The sequence below is a fragment of the Lacerta agilis genome, chromosome 14 (genome assembly GCF_009819535.1).
Source record: "Lacerta agilis isolate rLacAgi1 chromosome 14, rLacAgi1.pri, whole genome shotgun sequence".
In the NCBI taxonomy this organism is placed as follows: Eukaryota; Metazoa; Chordata; class Lepidosauria; order Squamata; family Lacertidae; genus Lacerta; species Lacerta agilis.
The window spans coordinates 43,045,580-43,067,479 of record NC_046325.1 but is presented as its reverse complement, the minus strand read 5'-3'; the positions used below and the strand labels follow the sequence as shown (position 1 = coordinate 43,067,479).

The 21,900-nt window shown below is 41.3% G+C and overlaps 1 long non-coding RNA gene across 1 annotated transcript; it reads right to left on the bottom strand.

Annotated features, from left to right (window-relative positions):
- Positions 1–44: 44 nt before the first annotated feature.
- LOC117059029 lies at positions 45–21,306 on the bottom strand. Its single transcript, XR_004427885.1, has 2 exons — positions 21,255–21,306; positions 45–339 (listed from the first exon to the last, which is right to left on the bottom strand). It is a non-coding gene; the product is annotated as an uncharacterized LOC117059029 (long non-coding RNA).
- Positions 21,307–21,900: the final 594 nt, after the last annotated feature.

Here is a 21,900-nt window from a genome sequence, read left to right as displayed (position 1 = left end):
TTGACCAAGTTGTCCAAGGTACAAGAGTAACAGCTGTTTTTTTCCTGAAGCAATGGCAGATAATACACGACAGTGCAGAAGGCATAAATGGAATTTCCAGAGAGCAAAGGAAAATGCCACCATTTATACGAGATGAAGAGTCAACTTTAAAAAGTGCAGTGTGTTACAGATTCTGAAGTCCCTGCTCAATAACTGGAGTTATATGTCTGCACATTGCCGATTTCCTCTCAGAGTGTGATCCCCAAAACATCCAGTGCGTTTAATGACCGCTTGCATCAGCTTCTTGATTTTGTGCTTCTCCATTCCAACTTGTTCCAGAGGCGCTCCCCTTCATGATACCTGTATCTCAAGAAGCAAAACAGGAAACATCACCAGAAAGAAGGGTGGTTCTTGTCTTTGAGTCTTGCATCAATCTTTTGACATTTTTAGGGGGAAATACAGTGAACCCCACATAACTGTGCACATGTATAGCTTCCCAGCCCAAGTTTCGGTCCCAGAGTTTCTATGAAATTAATTACAATTGATTTTACCCCTTTCCCACAGGTGCTGAAGAATGTCCTCCTAACTCAGCAGAAGTTTATTGCATGCTAAAGAAGAAAACAAATCAAGCTATATGACAACTACTGAATGTAGTTGAAAGTAATTTTAGGAGGCATCTTTAAGAGCTTAAGTTATAGCAACCACTTACTGTATGGCTGACACTTAGAATATTACATGCAGAGGAATGGATGACATTTGGTTCCCTTGTAATGGAGAACTATAGGGAACCAGCTCTCTGGATGGTTAGCACTGCACGCAGTGAGATTAAGTGACTACAATTTGGTTAAGAATCTTCAATATAAAACAACCACATTTTGACCCACTATAAGGTTGTCTTTCTTTAAGCCTGTAGTATTAAATGATGTGCCAAAATACAAGAGTGCACAGTCCTCCCCAACTCACAACTAGTATCACATTACAGTACATAGCTTTCTATAGCTATTCCAACAGGTTAGAGGCAGAGTTGGAACTGCAGGGTCTCATCATCCGCTTAGCTGTGAGATCTGCAAAATTTGTCTCCTCCTCTCCTTGAACTTTTCCTAGTCCAATTGGTCATTATGGAAATTATGTGACTAAGAACTAGTGTCCCAATGTGCTTTTCCCCCTCCTCCCACCCAATCTCTTTTCCTTTGGTGTCATGCCTTTCAAATGATAAGCCTTAAGGGCATGAACTGTCTTACTTAGAAGGCACTCTGGGAGGGTCCCTCGCCCACTGAAGAGCAGGGGGGAAGGATTTAGTTAAATAAATAAAAATTGTAAAGAGCAAAACCTTAAAGAAACAGACAGCTGTCTCATAACAAAAAAATAGATGCTGCTTTTGAATTCAGGGTGGTTTGGCTTGTCCCCTTATATTGGTTTAGTCTTTGGTGATATTAAAAGTAGAGGGTCAAGGATCAATTACTTACTCTTAACCATCATGGTCTTGTTTTGCAGTATAACTACAAACAAACTCTATTTCCATTTGTTCATGCAGTTATAAAGACAGAAACCTAATGGTAAAGACAGGCATTTTACTATGCTTTGTGCATTTGGCACTGTGATGGCTGAATAGAGACACCATTTTAGCCTTGTACCCTCACCCCAAGATTAAATTACACCAACACACTGTACTAGCAAAATAGGCTTTTATTTGAAATAAATTTATCAAATAACTAGACTGAATTGGTCCCAGAGAACATTAGCTCACATAGGTATTGTTTTCACTCAGCCCAAGATAATGTCAAGACAGTATTCGCATAAGATACTAAAATAAAGTTTTGAATTTTTCTTGCAATATTTGTACCATGTGGAAAATTTATTTACATAATTTATATATCACACCTGCAACATATCTTTTTCTCCCCAAGGTAGCCAACAGAATAGTAAGAAACAAAAATACAATTTAAAAATAAATAAAAAGCATACAAACTAAGAGAGAAAAAGAAAATAAACTAAAGCAGCAATAGTCCAATAGGCCGAAAAATCTAATTACTCCAAGTTAAAAAGGTTGACATTACCAGTTCTTAAAATCCTGGGAAAACAGAAACATTTTTGCATGGTGGCTAAATGATAGTAACAAGACCTCTAGGCAGAACATCTTGAGGAAGGGCACTCCAAAAGTGAGGTCACCACCCTATACTTCAGACAGTAGGGGCACCCAGAGAAAGGCCACAGGCGACAATTTCAAGGGACAGACAGATTGAAACAGGAGATGGTAGTTCTAATACCTGGATTCTAAACCTCAAAGGGTTTTGAACATTCAGACCAGCACTCTGAATTTAACTTGGAACAGGATGGATTTGATTTAAATCAAATCGATTTAAATAACGATTTAAAATAACTAGTAAGTAAGATTTAAATCTTTTTTTTTTTTACAGAAGGACTAATTCTTGCTGGTATAATCTTAACATTTACAACCAGATGAAGGTTTCCCTTTTGGAATGATAAATTTTCAGAGTAGTTTTTACAGTTATATCAAAAATTACTGATTTGGTTATACTATTAGAAATACATAGGCAGATAATTATGAAATTATTGTGAGGTTTAATAAGTTAACTGTTTATATTTGGACAACTTTTCTGCTGTGCTTTATTGGAAGGAGAAAAATAATCATTTCCTTAATAACAATTTATTTAACTAACACAATAACATTAGAGCGTATGTATCCATGCTTGTTAACTGATGTGGTTAAACGATTCTTTAAAAAAAAAAACCTAGACTGAGTTTTAGCACACATGAAAAACTTAAAACAAATCCTTATTTCCTGATGAATAGCCTTTGGACTACAATGTAACTTAAATGGAAAACTATCTTTAGAAAGATTTTTCCTCCAAAAGCATTTTATTTTAAAAATCCAACTTTAAAAACAAACAAACCACAATTTAAATTTTAAAAATCTGATTATTATTTTTTTTTAAATCATTTATTTTTATCCACCCTGATTTGGAAACTTATTAGTTATTTCATTTTGGGTTGTTTGCTGCTTGCTGCTAGCTCTCTAGAAATCCCTATTTTAAAATTGCGACTTTTAAGCCTGCAAATGGGTGGTATCTGCAGCTTTCTCTGCTTATTTTAAGTTTAGCCCAGGGTTCAGCAAACTTTTTCAGCAGGAGGCCGGTCCACTGCCCCTCAGACCTTGTGGGGGGCCAGACTATATTTTGAAAAAAAACATGAACGAATTCCTATGCCCCACAAATAACCCAGAGATGCATTTTAAATAAAAGGACACATTCTACTCATATAAAAACACGCTGATTCCCGGACCATCCGCGGGCCGGATTTAGAAGGCGATTGGGCCGCATCCGGCCCCCGGGCCTTACTTTGGGGACCCCTGGTTTAGCCTGAACACTTGATGAGGCAATGGTACATTAACTTCCAAAATGCACAGTTAGGTATCTCCTTTCCTTAACAGCTAAATCCAACAAGAACACATGCTTAGATATGATAAGGTGGTGGGTATGAAATATTTGCATGGTTTCTCTGCACATATGAATGCCTTACTAACCTCCAAGCTCTTTCATTTGGAAATTTTCAGGAAATCAGTAGCAACTGCTTTAGAGTAAACAATGTGTAGACTTAAAACACACATTTTTCATTGGGGGAAACAAAACAAAAAAAGCCAAATATTTGTGCTTTGTAAATTACATATAGCCTACCAGACCAAGTAGTGCAGGATTCTTACACTTGTTGCTATAAGCTGTATAAAGTTCTTGACAGCTGATTTATCCATGGAAAGACATCTGAGACAAGTTCTATAAATAACATCACATGGAACCCTTACACAACATCATGCATCCTTCATACACAGGAACTCAGAACTGACACCCTACACTCACAGTCAAAAGCCCGTTGCAATCTCTATTTTGGGGATGACACAGGTGACATTTCAATCAGCACTATGACCCTGTAGCATTTTATTCTCTTCCCATCATTATGTTACAAACGTACACTGCACAGATTGTAACCAGAGGCACTAAGAAATAATGGAGGGATCATGGCACAATGGATGCCCACCAGGTAGCTTAGTGTGACCAACAAAACATAGTATTTATATGTTGTCTTTATATGGAAAGTGCTCAAAATCCTTGACATGCATTGGCCCAATTTGTGCACCATGCTAAACTGGTGTGTCACATTTACCCTGCCTTGCAAGTTCCTAAATAAAGTTCAAAAGGTAACTCCAAATACAAATACGGTAGACTCACAAATTACACACATTTAACATCTTTATGTGCTTGCACTATCACACCTTTATGCATGTGGCTGAAAACAAGAAAGAAAGAAAGAAAGAAAGAAAGAAAGAAAGGGTAAACCACTGGCAATCCCACCCACCATTACACTCACTCTGGGAGAGTGCAGGGAGAGTCTGTAGTAAGAAAGTAGTAAGTATGTAAGTGCTGAGCTGTGCTTTTTAGTTTTTTAATGGTTGTACTGGCCACACGCAATATTAGCTTTTCGTGCTATCCTGGAACATAACCCCTGCACAAGTTGAGAGTCAACTAATTGCACTTGTTTAGCCTAGGAGCTACCAAAGCACAGTTAATCATGACCAATTTTGTTGTTTTCCTTCCTTTCCTAAAATGTGTGTAAGTTTGATCATTCTGGGCATAGTATGACGAATTCAGTGCATGTTTTGAATATCCATCTAATATGCAGGTTAAAGTGGGGTGAAGTTCCCCATTTCTAAAACTATACATATTTAGGAATCAGCAACTTGATGAGTGGACATTATTAGTCAAGCTGGGCAGGTTTAAGGTTGTAATTATTTTTTTTCAGGTTACTATCCCTAGGAACATGCATGTCTATATTATAAATGCACAGCTTTTGGAGTGTTCATAGGTTGTTTGGGCATTTGCCTACACTTGGCACTTTTGTTCATTTTTCAGCAAAGAATCTATTCTGCTATTTAAAAAAAACTCAAAACACAGAAGCAAAGCTCAAAATGAGTGTTTTACTGAATACTGATGAATAACTACAAAGCCTCTTAATTGAAAGTTCAAAACACTTCATAGTAGTTTCAAGAACTCCAAAGAAGCATTTGCCTAGTACAGACAGTTTTAGGGAAGTATACATACTGTTTCTATGCCATGGAAAAAGATGAAGTAAAACAGTTCCACTCTCGCTAGCATCAAACACAGTCTCTTTTCTAAGTGTAAGAGTGGCATATAAAATTGTCACCTCATTTAACAAGCTTTTATGAGAGGGCTCCGGCAACCTTAAGATTTATTCCTTCTTCCAATGCACAGCACATTTCCTGCAGGGATCTAATGTCTGCAATTACCATGGCTTGGACAAAGCATGATGGCCAGCAAGTTTATAAGATATTGGACACCCTCAGTTAACTCAGTTCCACAGAAATATTACTGTACTGCAATGCAGGAAAGATGGATGAGCTGAAACCTTCCTACAGTAGGCAGAGACACTGCTTTGAAACTATGTTCTGCAACAATATTTCTTTTCTTTTCTTTTTTTCCCCTTTCTATTCCCCCTTTATTGTTAAAAGGGAAAAAAAAACCAAACAATAAAACAGATTACATAAAGTAAATTAATTTCTTACATCACAATTTCAGTTATGACTTCCAGTCACACCATCGAGAGTCCTAAGTTTCATTCTTTCTTTTTTCCACACTTTCCTTAACACTGCAAGTTTTTCCGATATATAATTAAGTTATACCGTATTTTTCGCTCCATAGGACGCTCCGGACCATAGGGCGCACCTCATTTTTAGAGGAGGAAACAAGAAAAAAAATATTTTTCTGGTTTTCCTTCTCTAAAAGCCCTGTTTTGTTTTGTTTTTTGTTTTGTTTTTGAGGATCAGCTAAAAGTTTTGCAGCTTTTTTTGCAAAGGGAAAAGCCCTGGGGTTTTGGGTTTGTTTGTTTTTTTGGATGATCAGCTAAAGGTTTTGCTGCTCTTTTGCAAAGGCAAAAGGCCTTTTTTGAGAATCAGCTAAAAGTTTTGCAGCTTTTTTTGCAAAGGGAAAAGCCCTAGGGTGTTGTTTTTTTTTTTTTGAGGATCAGCTAAAGGTTTTGCAGCTTTTTTTGCAAAGGGGGAAAAGCAAAGCTCCTTTTGCAAAGGGGGAAAAGCAAAGAGGAAAAGCCCCATTTTTATGGGGTTTAACTCACATTTCTGAAAAATCCTAAGGAAAGGGAGCCATTTCTACTGTTTTCAGGCAGATAATCTAATCAGCCAGTCACATGTCCTGGGGAAACAAACAACCTCCCTCTGCAGCACATTCAACAAAGGAGGGCGGGGCTGAAAGGGACCCGGGGACTCTTATCTCTCTCCCGATCTCTTGCTGATCAGCTGCTGAGCGGGTCCTTTCAACACTCCCTTTTCTCTTTGTAAAATAAAAAGCACAATTTGCTTTTGGCCCCATGGCAATTCAGCTCCAGGGACCACCATTCGCTCCATAAGACGCACAGGTATTTCCCCTTACTATTTAGGAGGAAAAAAGTGTGTCTTATGGAGCAAAAAATACGGTATATGTTTCTACAGGAATCAATGCAAGCCTGTCAGGGAATTCTCGTTATTACAATATTCTTTAAGATATTTTATATAGGGGTCCTACTCTCTATTAAACACTTGTTCTGTATTGTCTCCGATTCGTCCTGTCATCCTTGCCAATTGTGTATATTTCAATAATTTTAACTGCCATTCCTCATTCTGCAACAATATTTCTATCTTGCAGAACATATGCAACATGTAACAAAATTGCTGGGGTGGGGGAGAAAAGGCTGAGCTTCACCTTGAACCTCTTGCCTGATAACCCTCAATTTTCTTAATTACGAGAAATTAAGCATGGGGCTATTACCGGTGGGCAGTCAACCAACTAATTCTTTGCTGCAAGTATTTCCTCTAAACCCTGGCCTCAGAAATTTAGTTCTAATATTCAATCACTTTGACATAACAGAGGAAGAGTGAAGAGAACTGCCACCGCAGTAATTTTTTAAAACAAAACAACTAAAAAGAAAGCTGTGAAACATGATGGCAACTGCCCTACATGACCAAAACAAATTTAAAGTCAGCTCTTATGTTTTGCAAATTCAGATTTACAGCAGTTCAATTCACTTGGCTTAGTTCAAAGACGTGATGCTGAAAACCAGTTTTGTAAACTCAAACAAACACTAGTCAACTACATAGTAAGTCATCTTCAAATTACAGGTTTTAATGCTTATTTGTTGTTTTAAAGTATGGTCATGGGCTTAAATCCAAAATTCATTCAAGGTTCTTTAAAAATAAGCTGGATGTGCAGGAGGGGGAGATACAAGTGTGCAAACTGAATGCTTCATTTGGGCCCACTGAGGCTCATTCACATAGCACCAAACCACAGTTTTAGTATTACATGTTAACCTATCTCCTTCAGTTACACATGCATTCTTTGAATTTGTGTAAGGTTCCATCTCTCCCCCCAATGCTACTGTGTGACCTTCAGTATCAATTAGCAATGTACTCTTGAGTACATTCATAGATTCATAGAACTGTAGTATTCAACACATATGTAAGTGGAAAGATGCTAAGCATTACCAAACAGCACCAAACGTCCTCCATGTTGTACCCACACTATCAGCATGAGTCATTCTACATCTTGTCTGAAACCTCAGCTAGAAAAGGTCAGCAATCCAGATCCTGATTTCTTTGCTTTGAGCTAAGATCCACTAAGGCCACAAATCTCTCATATCTGAATGCAATCAATACACTAGTTGGTAGCAAAACACACTTAAGAGTGAAGCCACCCCCTATTCAGAAAGCACAACAACCCAGCCCTTTTGTTCTGTTGGAAATCTCCCTTTCAAATGCCACCCTAGTTTTTGTTTTTTCAAAAATGAAACTGATCTTGTACCCCTGTGCTCTTTGGTCATTTGACTGGACCGAGAATCTCAATGTCCCCTCCCTTTTTCTGGATTTTTGCCTGTTCCTTGAGAGCAGTCTGTCAGGCAGCTAATCTGTCCAACCCACACTTTGAAGTCTTGGTATGTGTGCCCAACTTTGCATCCTAACCTAACCCTTTGCTTTCTGGCCTAGAGAAGACTTGCCATGGTGTCAGAATAGCTTCTGCTCATTCTGGATTTACCCTGATGCTAAGGATCCATGCCCTGCCTCCATCTGATGTGTTCAGGCAGAACATACAATACAGAAAAGTTTATGATAGCAACCAAAAAAAAAAATCTGGTTACCCCGGCCTTCAGAATGCAGTCAACCATGTAACTGACAATCCTGCTTCATGTATGTTGGTATTAGAGATGTGAAGACCTGGAAAAAAACCAGAAAAATTCGGGGGGGGGGGAACCGATAAGTAGATAAATAGGTACTGCTCTTGCGGGAAGGTAAACGACATTTCCGTGTGCTGCTCTGGTTTGCCAGAAGTGGCTTAGTCATGCTGGCCACATGACCAGAAGCTGTACACCAGCTCCCATTGAAACTAACAATGAAACTTTAATAAGGTAAGTAAGAAAAAAGAATGCAGCCCAGGAGCCTGATCATTGGATGCCAAAGACAAAAAAGCTACAGGACAGATGCCTGAACATGTTTTTTTTTCCAGAAACAGCATCTGAAAAACTGAGTTAAGTAGCAACATCAAATTGCTAGGTCTGGATGGCATCTGTCCAATAGTTCTGAAAGAATTCAAATGTGAAATTAATCTAACAAAAATATGCAATGTGTCTCTAAAAGTACCACCACACCAGAGCATAAAAGTAACCAAAGTAACACATTCATCCAGTAAAGTACATGCCAGTTAGCTTATATTTGGTTCCTGGAAAAAATGATGGAAAAACATAATACTTGCTGAAAATCAGCACTGCATTTGTAAGGAAAAGTTATCCCTCAACAGCCTTCCAGAGTTCTTTGAGAGTGTCCACAAGCCTCTCCATAAGGGAGATTCAGTGGACCAAGGGTGGGCAACCTTTCCCCTTCCCTAAGGCTATGTACAATGATGGGTGGACACTCAGGACTTGCATGCCAGTAGCTATAGTGTGGGTGCATGCACTCGCATATCTTTTGAAAGCAGGGAAGTCTCACTGCACTAGGGCATAGAAGGTCAGACTCCTCTCCACCACAGCAGGGGTGGGGTGGGGAAGTCCTCTGAAAGCAGGAATTTTGCTGGTTTGATTCCAGCATAATTCTTGCTTTCAAAATCAATCCCTGCTGGGATGAAGAAGGGTAGAGTGCTCCCCACCTAGGCAGCAAGAATGGAAGACTAAAGGGAGCTGTTTGGCAGGCTATGTAGAACACAATTTACATGGCACTCCCCTTCAAGCAGCAAAATTAGATGTGTGAAGGGGGTAAATTCAGCAGCTATGGAAAGTTGAACTTGGTGCGAAGTCTTCTTCTGATCAGCAGAGTGTGTACAGGGAAGATTTAAATCCTCTTCTAGAAAGCAGGGTCAAAACTATAAGAACGTATTAATAGCCAGCTAGAAGAAAGGACATGCATGTTTCAGTGAGCAGAATAAAGAAAGTTGATCCAACGTCCTACCACCCTTCCATTCCCCACTCCCTAGGTACTGTGGGATGACTGGCTGCTTTTCTCTTGTGCTTTAACTGCATTAGAGAAAAGCATACAAGGGGCCTGGGAAGGTTCCCACCAACTTCAAATGCAAAGCTGTGCCTCTGAGCCACCCTTCCTGTGTTTTTTTTTGGGGGGGGGGGTAGTGGGAGGCCTTCAGCTACTCACCTCTCTAGGAGTCCTGCCACTCTAGCTAAAGACTTGACAGAGGGACTAGGACAGAGAAATAGCTCCTCAGCAGCACCTTCAGAATAAAACCAAAGAATAAATCCAAAACTAACACTTCAAAAAAGATCAAGAACCACCCCTGTACACAATAATTAATCCTGCTCTCCGAGGACATGAGAATGATTCTCTCAGCTTCTGGCTCCCCTGCCTTCCAGAAGAGGATTTAACCCTTTTTTGTTTGATCTACTTCTCCACTGATTGAGAAGCAAGCAGCTTTGGCACCCACTGAAAGATAAATGGGAGGTCTGAGAGCTACATGCAGCCCAACAGCTGCCCACATGTGCAGAAGACATTTTATATTTTGGACTTCCAAAGACTACTAAGTAAAATTAGAAGACATGGGGCACAGGGGTGGGTTGTCTTCTGGATTAGGGTTAGACAACAGGAATCAGAGGTTATTGATAAATTCTCACAATGGTGAGAACTGAACAGTGTGATCTTTATTGGGACAGGTTCCACTTAAAATTTGTAAATGATTTGGCATTTAGAAATGAAAAGTGATGTATCCAAGTTTGTGAATGACTCCAAATAATTCTAGGTGATGAAAATTTAAACACTCCATTGTAAAATGCTACATCTTAGCTGAGCAACAAGATGGCAAAGGAGACTGAATGATGTGTGTAAAGTGATAAACATCAGAGCAAAAAATAAATAAACCCAAACACCATATATTCAGTAAGAGGAACTGAACTGGCAGGTTTAAACAAGAAATAGATCCTGAAGTCATGGTGGATAACTCCATGTAAAATCACCTCAGTGTACAGCAGCAATGAAAAAGCCAAACTCAATGTTAGGAATTATTTAAAAAAAGAAGAAGCTAGTATTGTAGCACCTTTATACAATTCTATGAAGCTAGTATTGTAGCACCTTTATACAATTCTATTCCTTTAGAATACTGTGTAGCGTTCTGGTTGTCTTCATTTGAAAGGGGATATTAGAGAGCTGGTAGAGATGCAGATAAGGATAACCAAAAGGATCAAGAGTATAAAAGACACTTCCTATAAGGAAAGGCTAAATATCTGGGATTGTTAAAGTTTAGTCATATTTTTTTTCCTAAGAGGGATATGACACAACAGAAGTTTCTGTGCACTGCTCTGGTTTCGCCAGAAGCGGTTTAATCATGCTGGCCACATGAACCAGAAAAACTGTCTGCAGACAAACGCCGGCTCCCTCGGCCAGTAAAGCGAGATGAGTGCCGCAACCCCAGAGTCATTCGTGACTGGACTTAACTGCCAGGGGTTCTTTACCTTTACCTTTATTACATTATGTGACAATGGCCAACAGCTTAAGTTGACTTTAAGTTCTATGTAAGAAGGGTGCATCAGTGTCCCCTTTAATCATGCTGGCTATACACAACATCCATTCCATATAAGCCACTGAATACCAGCTGCTGGGGACCAAAAAAGAGTTAATACTTTAATGACCAGATTTGGAGCTTCCCAGAGGATGCCAGAACTAACTGGGCCTTTGGTCTGAACCAGCAGGGCTCTTCTTCTGTTTATAAACTTTTATAGGCACTTGCAGATGAGTTCTAGTGCATAATTAAGAAACCTCAGTGGCTGTCATGCAACTTAAGAATACTCTCCTCCTTGAGACTTGACGTATCTTTCAGAAGACATATCCTAGTTAGATTAAATATACTGTACTGTTTCTTTGTCCAACCCAAACCCTTGGTATGAAATAGGTTATAACAGCAATCAATCAGCGCTGTGTCCCTCTTCAAGCAACTCCCGATAAAAAAGTAGTGATCATTTCCCACTCCTGCAAGACTAACATTATTGTAACAAGGGCTCTTTCTTCATCCTCTGTCTTTAAAGTGACTACACTACTGTTGAAGGTGCAGGGCTAGCTCCACAGAAGTCCTAAAGAGTAAGTTCCTCCAGTGTCCTACCAGGCAAAACATGTGTCATAGATATAATGATGACCATTCAAAATGCTGACAAACCTAGACAGCATCTTAAAAAGCAAAGACATCACCTTGCCGACAAAGGTCCGTATAGTTAAAGCTATGGTTTTCCCAGTAGTAATGTACGGAAGTGAGAGCTGGACCATCAAGAAGGCTGATCGCCAAAGAATTGATGCTTTTGGATTATGGTGCTGGAGGAGACTCTTGAGAGTCCCATGGACTGCAAGAAGATCAAACCTATCCATTCTCAGGGAAATCGGCCCTGAGTGCTCACTAGAAGGACAGATCCTGAAGTTGAGGCTCCAGTACTTTGGCCACCTCATGAGAAGAGAAGACTCCCTGGAAAAGACCCTGATGTTGGGAAAGATGGAGGGCACAAGGAGAAGGGGACGACAGAGGATGAGATGGTTGGACAGTGTTCTCGAAGCTACTAACATGAGTTTGGCCAAACTACGGGAGGCAGTGAAGGATAGGCATGCCTGGCGTGCTCTGGTCCATGGGGTCACGAAGAGTCGGACACGACTGAATGACTGAACAACAACATTCAAAATGAAAGGACTACTTTGGATCAACTGGACCTGACCGAATATACTCCAATGCATTTTATGGAAACATAAACGTGGAATTAAGGTTCTTAAATGCAAACTATAAGTAGATCTCCGCCAGCAATTCCTTGATCAACTCTGCATCCCCAAATGGAAACCAGAGTTTGAGGCCATACATTGATCAGGAGCTCACCAAGTTATGGCAAAATATCTTTATCTAGTGTTCTGTTGTTGAAATACATTGCAGACGTCTGTTCTCCCTGGAGACCCAGAGACATGACAATAGTCTGCTCTGCCTCTCATCTTTTGGTAAATGCCTTGTGCCACTGGGGAGATGGTAATTCTGTATTGATATGTTATGGGTGTTTCTATGTGATGCCAATAAAAGGTTTGATGATGATGAATAAGGTGGCACAGCACTTCATTAACAGTTTAAAAGTGTTGAGGATAACACTATTTATAGTTCTAATTTAAGCTTCTAACTCCATGTTAGGATGTATTTCTGTTTCTCATTGCCTAATTATGAAACACAGCAACATTTTATCTTTTGAAATCATAACCCTGAAACATCCATTTGTGATAGATGACAAAGTCACTACTAAAAAAGCTGTTCTTCATAGGTTTTAGGCAATTACTTTTAATTTACTTATACTGAGATTTCATGCTATCCTTTTCAAAGGACTAGGCAGCCTTCCAGGAAAATAATGATCAATCGCCCGCACCACTCTGCAACAAATTCTCCCAGAGAATATGGTGTGAATGTTTTTTAAATATATATAACTTTATTTTCCAAATGAGAATCATTCACCCAATAAAAATAAAGTAACATGAAGGTTAGAAAGATTTTTATGTTAGCCAATTATAAAAAAAAAATACCCAGCTCTAAAATTCCCAGAACTGCTTACAAAGATCAACAGTTAAGACAGTCCTTACAAAGGCATGCTTACGACCAGTGCTTTTCTCCTAGAAAAAATGGTGCTGGTACTCACTATGAAGTTGTTACAGTAAGTGCCGCACCTTTAACCAATGCCTTTCTTCTAGAACAGGTATGTCCAAAGCCCATTTTAGGGGCCGGTTGGTTAAATCCAGGCCCTGTGGCAGTTTACTTCCTTTGGTAAAATCCTAAAAAAAAAGCTCAACTTCTTTGGGGTAAAATCCTAAAAAAAAGCTCAGCAACTTTGGCCGGCCCTTTGGTCAGCCCTCACGCATGTTCGCTTCATCAAATCTAGCCCTCTTCGAAAGAGGTTTGGACATCCCTGTTCTTGGGGGGGGCGGGGTACCAGTACTGCATACCCCAGAAAAAAGCACTGCTTCCAATCTAAAAGGCATAATATATATTGAAAGGGAATATAGAGATCATACTTTTTCAAGTTCCTTTACCGGCACAGCTCCATTTATTTTAAATCAATTGTACATTGTGATCCAGCAGACACCTCCACAAACAGAGAAGACGGAAAAGCAATTTCAGTTATTTCACCCTTCTTCCTGCAGCCCTTTTCATCTTCGCAAAGGGCTGTGGTCCCTCCAGAACTGTGTGAAAGGTGTTGCTGGGAGAAACGGGCAAAAATCACCCTTCACAAAACGAAAAACTTAGGATCTGAGCCGTTCTGCTTATGTTCACAAGTTCAAAGCTTGGAAATTTATTAATGTATTCATAGCCAGCTTTACAAGGCTACACGTGTTTATAAAATAGCTTACAATATAGCGAATATGGTACTGAGTTAAAAATAGGTGGAATACCTGCAGGTATTTTAGGATATGACAACCTAATAGCATACCATTTCATATATTAGTTGCAGTGCAATGCTATACATGTCTACAGTGGTACCTCTGGTTACGAACTTAATTCGTTCCGGAGGTCCGTTCTTAACCTGAAACCGTTCTTAACCTGAGGTACCAGTTTAGCTCATGGGGCCTCCCGCTGCCGGCGCACGATTTCTGTTCACATCCTGAGGCAAAGTTCTTAACCCGAGGTACTACTTCCAGGTTAGTGGAATCTGTAACCCGAAGTGTTTGTAACCCAAGGTACCACTATACTTGCAAGTTAAATGAGGATTGCTCCCAGTTAAGTGAGAACTGGTTTGGAGCCTTCAATTTTAAGGACTGCGGAACTATTAACATACTAATTTTCACATGCTAGAAGAGGTGTGCACATGAATATGTGTTTCCTAAGAATAGTCACGGGAGGGGGGGAGCAGACATTATGGATTCTATCAGTGCTAGCCCTGAGTAAGGCAAAGGTAAAGGTAAGGTCCCCTGGGTGGTTAAGTCCATTTGAAGTCCACTATGGGGTGCAGCATTCATTTCTGCTTTTCAGGCCAAGGAATCCGGCATTTGTCCGCAGACAACTTTCCAGGTCATGTGGCCAGCATGACTAAACCTATTTAGTGGTACCTATTTATCTACTTGCACTGGTATGCTTTCGAACTTCTAGGTTGGCAGGAGCTGGGACAAAGCAATGGAAACTCACCCGCCGATCAGCAAACCCAACAGGCTATGTAGACCCACTGAAAATAATAACATAAATAACTGGTGTCCATTAATTTTAATGGGTCTACTCAAACTTAGTTGGACACAACTCTATAACATTGATTTCAGATTGCTATGTCTTGCATCCATTCCAGTTTCCCAAGTTGACCTTGTGTTCAACATGTTACTAATTAATGTTCATCATGTTACTCATTAATGTTATCTAACGATGAAGTTTTCAAACTGGAAAACTTTCTACAGAAAAATAAATGTCCCACATCAGTTTTGGCAATTTACAGACATGCTTCAGAAATGGCTGATCCTTCAACTCATTCCATTCCTTATGTAACATCTTGCCCCACCATTATGTCCTGCAGTTACTTGTATGATCTTCGCATTATATAGAAACAGAAGCTCAAGGGGGGGGGTTTCAGGGGACTATTTATTAAATGTGTAGGTATCAGTTTGAGAGCTTACATTATTTTTCTGCAAATATTTCAGGCAACGCAGGAATCAAATATGCCACAGCTTAGCTTAATGACTACTTCATAATGGATCCATTTAAGTCCGGCTTTCGCCCTGGTTATGGGATCAAGATGGCTTTGGTCGCCCTAACAGACGACCTCCGTAGGCAGCTGGATCGAGGTAGGTCAGGACTGCTGGTTCTTTTAGATCAGCAGCCTTCGACATGGTCGACCACGAACATTTGGACCACCGCCTTGCCAATGTGGGGATTCAGGGAACAGTCTTACAATGACTGACTGCACTCTTTCTTTTCAGGTTGGGAACAGAGGGTGGTGCTAGGGGAGGAATTGTCATCCCAGCACCCCTTGGTGTGTGGAGTGCCGCAGGGCACAACTGTCTCCCCAATGCTTTTTAACATATTTATGCGCCCCCTTGCCCAGCTTGTCCAAAGTTTCGGGCTGGGCTGTCATCAATACGATGATGACACCCAACTTTATCTGTTGATGGGTGGTTGGGTGGGAGCCAGTAGAAGTTAAATCCTTCGAAGACAAAGGTCCTCTGGATGGGTTGGGATAACATGGGGTTGGGGGGCCAACTCCCACCTTTGCGGGGGCTCAATTGGTGCCAGCGCCTTCTGTCCTGAGTCTGGGTGTAACCTTCAATGTCTCACTTTCTATAGAAGCACAGGTTGCAGCTACAGCAAAGGTGGCATTTTTCCACCTCTGCCATGCTAAACAGTTGGCCCCTTACCTTTCCCATCCTGATCTTGCCACAGTGATCCATGCAGCAGTCACCTCTAGGCTCAATTATTGTAATTCGCTCTACACGGGGTTGCCCTTGAAGCTGACCCAGAAACTCCAATGAGTGCAGAATGCAAGGGTCCTCACCGTGGGATCACATTCATCCAGTGCTATACCAGCTGCACTGGCTCCCAGTGGCATACAGGGTCATGTTTAAGGTGCTGGTTTAAACCTTTAAAGCCCTATACGGCCTAGGACCCTCATACTTATGGGACCGCCTCTCCTGGTATGCCCCACGGAGGACCTTACGGTCCACAAACAATAACATCTTGGAAGTCCCAGGCCTCAAGGAGGTTAGACTGGTCTCGACCAAAAAGGCCCTGGCCCCAGCCTGGTGGAACGCTTTCTCGCAAGAGACAAGGGCCTTGCGGGATTTGATATCTTTCCACAGAGCCTGCAAGACAGAGCTGTTCCGCCAGGCCTTTGGTTGGGGACCAGTCTGATCCTCCTCTCCTCTCCTTATAATGCAATCCCAGATCTGCATCTATAGCATGCATAGTCAAGTAATACTTCTGAATATGGCTCACTGGAGGTTAACACCCTCAAAAGAATTTGGTGTACACATTTGCCTCTGGCGTATGGATCACTATCAGCAAGACCCCATAGAACAGGATGCTCCAACCATCAGGTGAGCACTGAGGGGATTATAATCAGCTACAGAGATTAGATATAGTGTTTTCAGTTCATCTGAACTAAAACTATTCAGTTTTCAAATGAACATTTTTCAGCAGTGCCGAGAACTGCTTACCCAATTTCGGTACATTTCAGCAAATGGTCTCTCATTCACTAGCATTGCCCCTCATTTGCCTTCTCTTTCAACAGCCCTCAAAGCACAATAATTATAAAGAACAAAATTAATTAACATCAGTGTTGAGGCAAAATCCCTTCCTCTCTACATCGCCACCACTGCATTTGTTTTATTTTGAAAGCTTTAAGATAATATTTTAGTTTTCTGTTATGTTGCTTTGACTGTATATTTTATATTTGACTTTCTTAAGATTGTTTTATTTATGTTTTATCGATTTAATATTCTGTAAACCGCTTTGAGATTTTTCTTAAAAATATAAAGCGGTATAGAAATTAAATAAATAAATAAATAATGGCATTCAAGAGATGAAAGGCTGTCACTATACCAGCCCTAGAGATAAAGAACATAGCTTTGGTAAGGTAAACTCTTATAAATGGGAAAGGATACAAGGATCTAATTAAAACTTCAGAGCTTTTCGGGTATATTAAATGGGAAAATGTTTTTTTAGCCTGTATGCAAAACATTGTTAGATCACCACAACAACCTTGGTAAACAAGACATAAACAGTGATAGATGCAGAGCATGCTGGTAAATCTACCATAGTTCAACATATTCACTAAGGCAATAGCAAAGTTTCAGTCTACTTATTTCAGTCATTCATACATGTATACAATAACTGGAAGCAACTGAACAATCACAAACTATCAGACTTGCTACCGCACTTCTATCCGAACATTTCCTTCCACCCACTACAGCTATAATGTTTTTCAGTATTTGCCCTAAAAAGGAAACTGTGCAGGAGCTATCAAACGAATAATAGGCTACTACTAAAAGCCCAACAGTATGGGCTGAACCTTGTGATATGACTGGAATAATACTGCACCTGAAATTAGTGCTTGTTTTATCCATATTTTTATGTGTATAGAACTGAGAAGCGACCCATGCTTTTGCATTCTGCATGAATTGTTCATTAAATCACAAATGTTTGCCACATTCTCTTTTACCAGTGAGGCAAGTAACAAACCCAGTTAAGGATATTAGTCTAACAACTTGTATCTCACCTGAAAATTAAACCTCTTGGTGAGATATTCAGTTTTACAACATCCCCTTATACATTGGTCTCTTTCAGGATTCAGCCACTGCTTTTCTAAATGTAATCAAGAATTATAGGGACTAATGGTGACCCATGTTGCAATCCAGCACAGCAAGAAGCACCCAAAACCAGTCACTCACTAATCTATTGTTGTTTTTTACATTTGAAACAAGCTTGTGCTCAAAGGATTTCAGAGAAGCATGAATAGAGCAACCCTCTCTTGCCATTTTCTCCTCAAAACTGACTTGTGGAGTATGTTGGGTGGAGAGAAAGAACAGAATTCATGTCCAAATCATCATACTACTCTAGCACCAACATCACACATAGAAATGGGCAAACAACACCATTCAGCAAACATTTTCCCTTATCTCCTCACAGATGGCATCTTGATTATCTGCAACCACACTAGTTTATTGCTGGCAGGTAATACCACACTTCATTAAAAGTTCCAGGAAAATTTAAAACACAACAATAAAAGCAGGAGGTTAAAATCCAATCAATACATTAAAACCAGTAACAATCACAGTCGCTAGAAAATTCTTAATGGCACTGGTTTCAATGACCAGAGAAGGCCTGGGTGAACAAATACTATTTCAGATGCACAGAAAACCAGGTCCAAAACTATTCAGTGTTTTATTAAGTCAGCAACAAAACTGTAAACCCAGGACCAAACAGAGTCGGGCCTTTTGAGGAACAGTAATAGGCAGCTTTCTTTGTCTCTGCCGATAATACTTCCCACTTGATATATCCAAAGCCCGGGAGTTAGGGATAGCAGCAAGATCTTAGCAACTCAGTAGCAGGAATTTGAAGACAAAGTTGTGTGTCTTTAAACGTTATCTCCGGTGAAATATGAAGCCAATACCACCCTGAAGTTAAAAGATTATGAAATTTCACATAGATAATGCAAATATGTAATACTCTTATCCTCTTCTGGGGACAATGTCTAAATACCCATAGCTGCCTGTGGCTCTTCACTGAGGCTGCTCTATCTCTTCTCCCTGCTAGGTAACCTAAAGGAAGCACCCTTGGCACAAGCCAAAGGGCAAACTGTGAAACAATGCCTGTACCAGCAGTGCAAGACCAACAGAGATAGGAGTGGGTTACCTATTAAGATGTTATATACTATTGCTATCCCATTTACTCCCAGCCTACAAAAAGCAGTATCCTCACAGTAGTGCAAAGTTAAGTCCTCCTGGAACGCAATGGAATCACACTAAGAGTGGTGTTCATGGTGGGAAAAGATGGAAATTTAATGACTGATCAAAAACAAGCAACATTCTGAACCTGTTTAGAAAATCAAGGCTGAAGAACATGCAGGCAGCCTCAACAGATCAGGAGGCTCCCCACTTCACACAAGCACCTGCTACAATTTGAGGTCAATGAGGACCTACCACACTCATCACCACTTGCATATTTATTTAACAATGGTCAGTTGCTCTTCTCATAGTCATGTGCCTAGCTGCATGGCAACACAGAGCCATCAATAAAATGTTGCCATCAGCTTTGAATGGATGTGAATGACCACATATCTTCCATATTATTACATTTGTTACATACTCAGCATTCCCAAAATGCCTGTTAAACAGCCACTCCAGTTTGTCTTAGATATAACCTGTTGCTCTTTTGCCCTCTTCAACCAAGATATTTGATTCAGCATAGATAACTACAAGTATTGCAATGTTTTGTACTTTAGACTAATTATTCGTTTCCCTTATGTTTATGCATGTAAAAGGTATCGAGCTTTACAATGTCCATGTGCCAACATGCCTACAAAGTACTTTCAGGACCCACCCAAAAATATTAGCTGAAACATGTCTATAAAAGACTTGGCCATGACACATAAAATAGGTCTTCAGGTACAGAGAAAGAAAGAACTGCCTACAAACTTTCCTTACATTACAATCCTACTCAGAAGTCCTACTTAATTCAACAGGACTTACTTCCAGGTAAGTGGGGTTAGGAATGCAGTATTATTTTGTGTGTCCTTCAAATAAGGCAGGAACCTTAAAGGGGAACACAGTAATAACTGCACTTCTGAACCTCTTTGTAAATATATCTTAGGGCCTAACTAGATATTTTAGTGTTTAATAATGTTTGACATAAATAATCAGTGCAGGGCTAAATCAGATTGGAACAATGGCATGCGGAGAAAAGCTCCCATTGGTGGGTATTTATGTATTAAAACTCATGCATGCCAAAGCTAGCCACATAACTAACATCAAGCCTAGTCTGGCCTGTCCAGTCACATAACATGGCAACAATGCTTAAAATAAAAAACAGTATCTTTATGAAGCAGCGCGGGGAATAGTTCAGGCATGCCCACTTTCTACTTTATGTGTAACAACCCCTCCCAGATACAGCAGTGTACCACTTCCTCAACAATTTAGGTACCTTTTTATAGCAAATGTTGGCCTGACTGCCTTATGGAGAAGAGGGGGGACAGGGCTATAACTCTGACCATAGGCATTTTAAATCCTGGATGAAGTAACGTGCCTTTATTTTTAAACAAACATGCTTAAGATCATACGTAGGATTAGCAGAAAACGAGTCACTTAGTGCAGGGATGCTTAGCTAAGCAGCCTTCCAAGGTTTTCCGACCAGAAAACCCCACTTCACCCTACCGCTCAGTTCCCTGCAGTAGCATCTCTCCCCCCCCCCCTCATTTTATGCTACAAACGGCCCTGAAACCTTTGGCATACAAACTTGAGAAATGAAACAAATATAAATGAGATTATCTCTGCTGCTGCTGCTGCTGCTCACCCTCTCCTTCAAGACGAAAAAGGGGAAACAAACAAACACAGAGAGAATAGTCGAGGCAACCTCGACGCTGGGTATGATGAGCTGAATGAAGAAGGGACTTCGTCTCACAACCAGGGGACATTTTACCAAAAGGTAAAAAAACAGTGATAACAGTTGAACTTTGGGGGGGGGGGAGAGAGAAGGGGTCGGGAAAGGGCTGCATGTGCATCCTGGCCGGCCGAGTTAAGAGCCGTGTGAAGGCAACTGACATAAAAAAAAGTTCTCTTTAACCGAGGAAGGGAGAGAAGCGTCACGCTAACCTTCATGGAGGGGGGAAGCGGAGAGGATGCGCACCTGGCTTCAACGGGACAGGTAAGGCGTTATTCCGTTTTTTTAATTTTATTCGCCGGTGGTTATTTCCTCTCCCCACCCCCCACCGCTTCCCGGCCCCCCTCACATGCCCTAGCCGCCTTCTCCCCGCGCCGCTCGCTCTCACACGACCCGCGGGCTCAGCCTCAACTTGTGAGGGGGGGGAAAGGAAAGCGGCTGGCGGGGGGGGTCGGGGAGGCCGCGGCGGCGGCGACGCCGGTCCCAAGCCCTCGTGACTTCTTCGGGTCACCGTGACCGGGACGGCGGAGGCTCCGGGCTGCCGAGGGGGGAACGACGCGGCCCGACCGACGACCGCGTCTCCACACAACGCCGTCTCCACACGCCCGCCCGCCCGCTCTCTTCACTCACCGTCCAGCCACGCGCTCTGCAGACCCGGCGCCTCGCCTGCCCGCCTCCTCTCTCAGGCTCTCTGTGTCACGCGCCCGCGCGCGCTCTCTCTCCTACACAACGGGCGCCAAGCACGCCGGCGGCAGCACCCGGATGTGCAGCAGGAAAATAAGATCGCGGTGGGTAGGTGGAGGGAGGGGGGGGGAATAGGAAAGCGCCGCCGGAAGCGGAACAGCCGGGGAGGACGAATGGGGTAACACCACCGCCTGGGTGCTTCTGGTTTTTTGGGGGAGGGGAGGGAAGGTTCCCCCGAGACTCGTTTCGCGCGGATAAGAGCATGGGGGTGGTTTATTTGTATAAATAAAATAATAAAAAATTGTATTATTGTTGTTGTTGTTATTGTATCCATCCAACTTATCCATTCTGAAGGAAATCAGCCCTGAGTGCTCACTGGATGGACAGATCCTGAAGCTGAGGCTCCAATACTTTGGCCACCTCATGAGAAGAGAAGACTCCCTGGAAAAGATCCTGATGTTGGGAAAGATGGAGGGCACAAGGAGAAGGGGACGACAGAGGATGAGATGGTTGGACAGTGTTCTCGAAGCTACCAACATGAGTTTGACCAAACTGCGGGAGGCAGTGGAAGACAGGAGTGCCTGGCATGCTC